The sequence below is a fragment of the Saccoglossus kowalevskii genome, chromosome 13 (genome assembly GCF_978046115.1).
Source record: "Saccoglossus kowalevskii chromosome 13, keSacKowa6.1, whole genome shotgun sequence".
NCBI classification, from domain to species: Eukaryota; Metazoa; Hemichordata; class Enteropneusta; family Harrimaniidae; genus Saccoglossus; species Saccoglossus kowalevskii.
Window position 1 is genome coordinate 24,936,128 of NC_140653.1, and position 8,317 is coordinate 24,944,444.

Here is an 8,317-nt window from a genome sequence, read left to right on the forward strand (position 1 = left end):
ATATTTATTTGTTAATAACTCGTACGTTACAATTACGGCATATTTATATTGATTTGTTAATAACTCGTACGTTACAATCACGGCATATTTATATTTATTTTCTAATAACTCGTACGTTACAATCACGGCATATTTATATTTATTTTCTAATAACTCGTACGTTACAATCACGGCATATTTATATTTATTTGTTAATAACTCGTACGTTACAATCACGGCATATTTACATTTATTTGTTAATAACTCGTACGGTACAATCACGGCATATTTATTTGTATTTGCTAATAACTCGTACGTTACAGTCACGGCATATTTATATTTATTTGTTAATAACTCGTACGGTACAATTACGGCATATTTATATTTATTTGTTAATAACTCGTACGGTACAATCACGGCATATTTATATTTATTTGCTAATAACTCGTACGTTACAATCACGGCATATTTATATTTATTTGTTAATAACTCGTACGGTACAATCACGGCATATTTATATTTATTTGCTAATAACTCGTACGTTACAATCACGGCATATTTATATTTATTTGTTAATAACTCGTACGTTACAATCACGGCATATTTATATTTATTTGTTAATAACTCGTACGGTACAATCACGGCATATTTATATTTATTTGCTAATAACTCGTACGTTACAATCACGGCATATTTATATTTATTTGTTAATAACTCGTACGTTACAATTACGGCATATTTATATTGATTTGTTAATAACTCGTACGTTACAATCACGGCATATTTATATTTATTTTCTAATAACTCGTACGTTACAATCACGGCATTTTTATATTTATTTTCTAATAACTCGTACGTTACGATCACGGCATATTTATATTTATTTGCTAATAACTCGTACGTTACAATCACGGCATATTTATATTTATTTGTTAATAACTCGTACGTTACAATTACGGCATATTTATATTGATTTGTTAATAACTCGTACGTTACAATCACGGCATATTTATATTTATTTTCTAATAACTCGTACGTTACAATCACGGCATATTTATATTTATTTGTTAATAACTCGTACGTTACAATCACGGCATATTTATATTTATTTGCTAATAACTCGTACGTTACAATCACGACATATTTATATTTATTTTCTAATAACTCGTACGTTACAATCACGGCATATTTATTTGCTAATAACTCGTACGTTACAATTACGGCATATTTATATTTATTTGTTAATAACTCGTACGGTACAATCACGGCATATTTATATTTATTTGCTAATAACTCGTACGTTACAATCACGGCATATTTATATTTATTTTCTAATAACTCGTACGTTACAATCACGGCATATTTATTTGCTAATAACTCGTACGTTACAATTACGGCATATTTATATTTATTTGTTAATAACTCGTACGTTACAATCACGGCATATTCATATTTATTTGCTAATAACTCGTACGTTACAATCACGGCATATTTATATTTATTTTCTAATAACTCGTACGTTACAATCACGGAATATTTATATTTATTTGCTAATAACTCGTACGTTACAATCACGGCATATTTATTTGCTAATAGCTCGTACGTTACAATTACGGCATATTTATATTTATTTGTTAATAACTCGTACGTTACAATCACGGCATATTTGCATTTATTTGTTAATAACTCGTACGTTACAATCACGGCATATTTATATTTATTTGTTAATAACTCGTACGTTACAATTACGGCATATTTATATTTATTTGTTAATAACTCGTACGGTACAATCACGGCATATTTATATTTATTTGCTAATAATTCGTACGTTACAATCACGGCATATTTATATTTATTTGTTAATAACTCGTACGTTACAATTACGGCATATTTATATTGATTTGTTAATAACTCGTACGTTACAATCACGGCATATTTATATTTATTTTCTAATAACTCGTACGTTACAATCACGGCATTTTTATATTTATTTTCTAATAACTCGTACGTTACGATTACGGCATATTTATATTTAATTGCTAATAACTCGTACGTTACAATCACGGCATATTTATATTTATTTGTTAATAACTCGTACGTTACAATTACGGCATATTTATATTTATTTGTTAATAACTCGTACGTTACAATCACGGCATATTTATATTTATTTTCTAATAACTCGTACGTTACAATCACGGCATATTTATATTTATTTTCTAATAACTCGTACGTTACAATCACGGCATATTTATATTTATTTGTTAATAACTCGTACGTTACAATCACGGCATATTTACATTTATTTGTTAATAACTCTTACGTTACAATCATGGCATATTTATATTTACTTGCTAATAACTCGTACGTTACAATCACGACATATTTATATTTATTTTCTAATAACTCGTACGTTACAATCACGGCATATTTATATTTATTTGTTAATAACTCGTACGTTACAATCACGGCATATTTATATTTATTTGCTAATAACTCGTACGTTACAATCACGACATATTTATATTTATTTTCTAATAACTCGTACGTTACAATCACGGCATATTTATTTGCTAATAACTCGTACGTTACAATTACGGCATATTTATATTTATTTGTTAATAACTCGTACGGTACAATCACGGCATATTTATATTTATTTGCTAATAACTCGTACGTTACAATCACGGCATATTTATATTTATTTTCTAATAACTCGTACGTTACAATCACGGCATATTTATTTGCTAATAACTCGTACGTTACAATTACGGCATATTTATATTTATTTGTTAATAACTCGTACGTTACAATCACGGCATATTCATATTTATTTGCTAATAACTCGTACGTTACAATCACGGCATATTTATATTTATTTTCTAATAACTCGTACGTTGCAATCACGGAATATTTATATTTATTTGCTAATAACTCGTACGTTACAATCACGGCATATTTATTTGCTAATAGCTCGTACGTTACAATTACGGCATATTTATATTTATTTGTTAATAACTCGTACGTTACAATCACGGCATATTTGCATTTATTTGTTAATAACTCGTACGTTACAATCACGGAATATTTATATTTATTTGCTAATAACTCGTACGTTACAATCACGGCATATTTATATTTATTTGTTAATAACTCGTACGTTACAATCACGGCATATTTATAGTATTTGCTAATAACTCGCACGTTACAATCACGGCATATTTATTTTTATTTGCTAATAACTTGTACGTTACAATCACGGCATATTTATTTTTATTTGCTAATAACTCGCACGTTACAATCACGGCATATGTATAGTATTTGCTAATAACTCGTACGTTACAATCACGGCATATTTATTTTTATTTGCTAATAACTCGCACGTTACAATCACGGCATATTTATATTTATTTGTTAATAACTCGTACGTTACAATCACGGCATATTCATATTTATTTGCTAATAACTCGTACGTTACAATCACGGCATATTTATATTTATTTTCTAATAACTCGTACGTTACAATCACGGAATATTTATATTTATTTGCTAATAACTCGTACGTTACAATCACGGCATATTTATTTGCTAATAGCTCGTACGTTACAATTACGGCATATTTATATTTATTTGTTAATAACTCGTACGTTACAATCACGGCATATTTGCATTTATTTGTTAATAACTCGTACGTTACAATCACGGCATATTTATATTTATTTGTTAATAACTCGTACGTTACAATTACGGCATATTTATATTTATTTGTTAATAACTCGTACGGTACAATCACGGCATATTTATATTTATTTGCTAATAACTCGTACGTTACAATCACGGCATATTTATATTTATTTGTTAATAACTCGTACGTTACAATTACGGCATATTTATATTGATTTGTTAATAACTCGTACGTTACAATCACGGCATATTTATATTTATTTTCTAATAACTCGTACGTTACAATCACGGCATTTTTATATTTATTTTCTAATAACTCGTACGTTACGATCACGGCATATTTATATTTATTTGCTAATAACTCGTACGTTACAATCACGGCATATTTATATTTATTTGTTAATAACTCGTACGTTACAATTACGGCATATTCATATTTATTTGCTAATAACTCGTACGTTACAATCACGGCATATTTATATTTATTTTCTAATAACTCGTACGTTACAATCACGGAATATTTATATTTATTTGCTAATAACTCGTACGTTACAATCACGGCATATTTATTTGCTAATAGCTCGTACGTTACAATTACGGCATATTTATATTTATTTGTTAATAACTCGTACGTTACAATCACGGCATATTTGCATTTATTTGTTAATAACTCGTACGTTACAATCACGGCATATTTATATTTATTTGTTAATAACTCGTACGTTACAATTACGGCATATTTATATTTATTTGTTAATAACTCGTACGGTACAATCACGGCATATTTATATTTATTTGCTAATAACTCGTACGTTACAATCACGGCATATTTATATTTATTTGTTAATAACTCGTACGTTACAATTACGGCATATTTATATTGATTTGTTAATAACTCGTACGTTACAATCACGGCATATTTATATTTATTTTCTAATAACTCGTACGTTACAATCACGGCATTTTTATATTTATTTTCTAATAACTCGTACGTTACGATCACGGCATATTTATATTTATTTGCTAATAACTCGTACGTTACAATCACGGCATATTTATATTTATTTGTTAATAACTCGTACGTTACAATTACGGCATATTTATATTTATTTGTTAATAACTCGTACGTTACAATCACGGCATATTTATATTTATTTTCTAATAACTCGTACGTTACAATCACGGCATATTTATATTTATTTTCTAATAACTCGTACGTTACAATCACGGCATATTTATATTTATTTGTTAATAACTCGTACGTTACAATCACGGCATATTTACATTTATTTGTTAATAACTCTTACGTTACAATCATGGCATATTTATATTTACTTGCTAATAACTCGTACGTTACAATCACGACATATTTATATTTATTTTCTAATAACTCGTACGTTACAATCACGGCATATTTATATTTATTTGTTAATAACTCGTACGTTACAATCACGGCATATTTATATTTATTTGCTAATAACTCGTACGTTACAATCACGACATATTTATATTTATTTTCTAATAACTCGTACGTTACAATCACGGCATATTTATTTGCTAATAACTCGTACGTTACAATTACGGCATATTTATATTTATTTGTTAATAACTCGTACGGTACAATCACGGCATATTTATATTTATTTGCTAATAACTCGTACGTTACAATCACGGCATATTTATATTTATTTTCTAATAACTCGTACGTTACAATCACGGCATATTTATTTGCTAATAACTCGTACGTTACAATTACGGCATATTTATATTTATTTGTTAATAACTCGTACGTTACAATCACGGCATATTCATATTTATTTGCTAATAACTCGTACGTTACAATCACGGCATATTTATATTTATTTTCTAATAACTCGTACGTTACAATCACGGAATATTTATATTTATTTGCTAATAACTCGTACGTTACAATCACGGCATATTTATTTGCTAATAGCTCGTACGTTACAATTACGGCATATTTATATTTATTTGTTAATAACTCGTACGTTACAATCACGGCATATTTGCATTTATTTGTTAATAACTCGTACGTTACAATCACGGAATATTTATATTTATTTGCTAATAACTCGTACGTTACAATCACGGCATATTTATATTTATTTGTTAATAACTCGTACGTTACAATCACGGCATATTTATAGTATTTGCTAATAACTCGCACGTTACAATCACGGCATATTTATTTTTATTTGCTAATAACTTGTACGTTACAATCACGGCATATTTATTTTTATTTGCTAATAACTCGCACGTTACAATCACGGCATATGTATAGTATTTGCTAATAACTCGTACGTTACAATCACGGCATATTTATTTTTATTTGCTAATAACTCGCACGTTACAATCACGGCATATTTATATTTATTTGTTAATAACTCGTACGTTACAATCACGGCATATTCATATTTATTTGCTAATAACTCGTACGTTACAATCACGGCATATTTATATTTATTTTCTAATAACTCGTACGTTACAATCACGGAATATTTATATTTATTTGCTAATAACTCGTACGTTACAATCACGGCATATTTATTTGCTAATAGCTCGTACGTTACAATTACGGCATATTTATATTTATTTGTTAATAACTCGTACGTTACAATCACGGCATATTTGCATTTATTTGTTAATAACTCGTACGTTACAATCACGGCATATTTATATTTATTTGTTAATAACTCGTACGTTACAATTACGGCATATTTATATTTATTTGTTAATAACTCGTACGGTACAATCACGGCATATTTATATTTATTTGCTAATAACTCGTACGTTACAATCACGGCATATTTATATTTATTTGTTAATAACTCGTACGTTACAATTACGGCATATTTATATTGATTTGTTAATAACTCGTACGTTAAAATCACGGCATATTTATATTTATTTTCTAATAACTCGTACGTTACAATCACGGCATTTTTATATTTATTTTCTAATAACTCGTACGTTACGATCACGGCATATTTATATTTATTTGCTAATAACTCGTACGTTACAATCACGGCATATTTATATTTATTTGTTAATAACTCGTACGTTACAATTACGGCATATTCATATTTATTTGCTAATAACTCGTACGTTACAATCACGGCATATTTATATTTATTTTCTAATAACTCGTACGTTACAATCACGGAATATTTATATTTATTTGCTAATAACTCGTACGTTACAATCACGGCATATTTATTTGCTAATAGCTCGTACGTTACAATTACGGCATATTTATATTTATTTGTTAATAACTCGTACGTTACAATCACGGCATATTTGCATTTATTTGTTAATAACTCGTACGTTACAATCACGGCATATTTATATTTATTTGTTAATAACTCGTACGTTACAATTACGGCATATTTATATTTATTTGTTAATAACTCGTACGGTACAATCACGGCATATTTATATTTATTTGCTAATAACTCGTACGTTACAATCACGGCATATTTATATTTATTTGTTAATAACTCGTACGTTACAATTACGGCATATTTATATTGATTTGTTAATAACTCGTACGTTACAATCACGGCATATTTATATTTATTTTCTAATAACTCGTACGTTACAATCACGGCATTTTTATATTTATTTTCTAATAACTCGTACGTTACGATCACGGCATATTTATATTTATTTGCTAATAACTCGTACGTTACAATCACGGCATATTTATATTTATTTGTTAATAACTCGTACGTTACAATTACGGCATATTTATATTTATTTGTTAATAACTCGTACGTTACAATCACGGCATATTTATATTTATTTTCTAATAACTCGTACGTTACAATCACGGCATATTTATATTTATTTTCTAATAACTCGTACGTTACAATCACGGCATATTTATATTTATTTGTTAATAACTCGTACGTTACAATCACGGCATATTTACATTTATTTGTTAATAACTCTTACGTTACAATCATGGCATATTTATATTTACTTGCTAATAACTCGTACGTTACAATCACGACATATTTATATTTATTTTCTAATAACTCGTACGTTACAATCACGGCATATTTATATTTATTTGTTAATAACTCGTACGTTACAATCACGGCATATTTATATTTATTTGCTAATAACTCGTACGTTACAATCACGACATATTTATATTTATTTTCTAATAACTCGTACGTTACAATCACGGCATATTTATTTGCTAATAACTCGTACGTTACAATCACGGCATATTTATATTTATTTGTTAATAACTCGTACGTTACAATTACGGCATATTTATATTGATTTGTTAATAACTCGTACGTTAAAATCACGGCATATTTATATTTATGATCTAATAACTCGTACGTTACAATCACGGCATTTTTATATTTATTTTCTAATAACTCGTACGTTACGATCACGGCATATTTATATTTATTTGCTAATAACTCGTACGTTACAATCACGGCATATTTATATTTATTTGTTAATAACTCGTACGTTACAATTACGGCATATTCATATTTATTTGCTAATAACTCGTACGTTACAATCACGGCATATTTATATTTATTTTCTAATAACTCGTACGTTACAATCACGGAATATTTATATTTATTTGCTAATAACTCGTACGTTACAATCA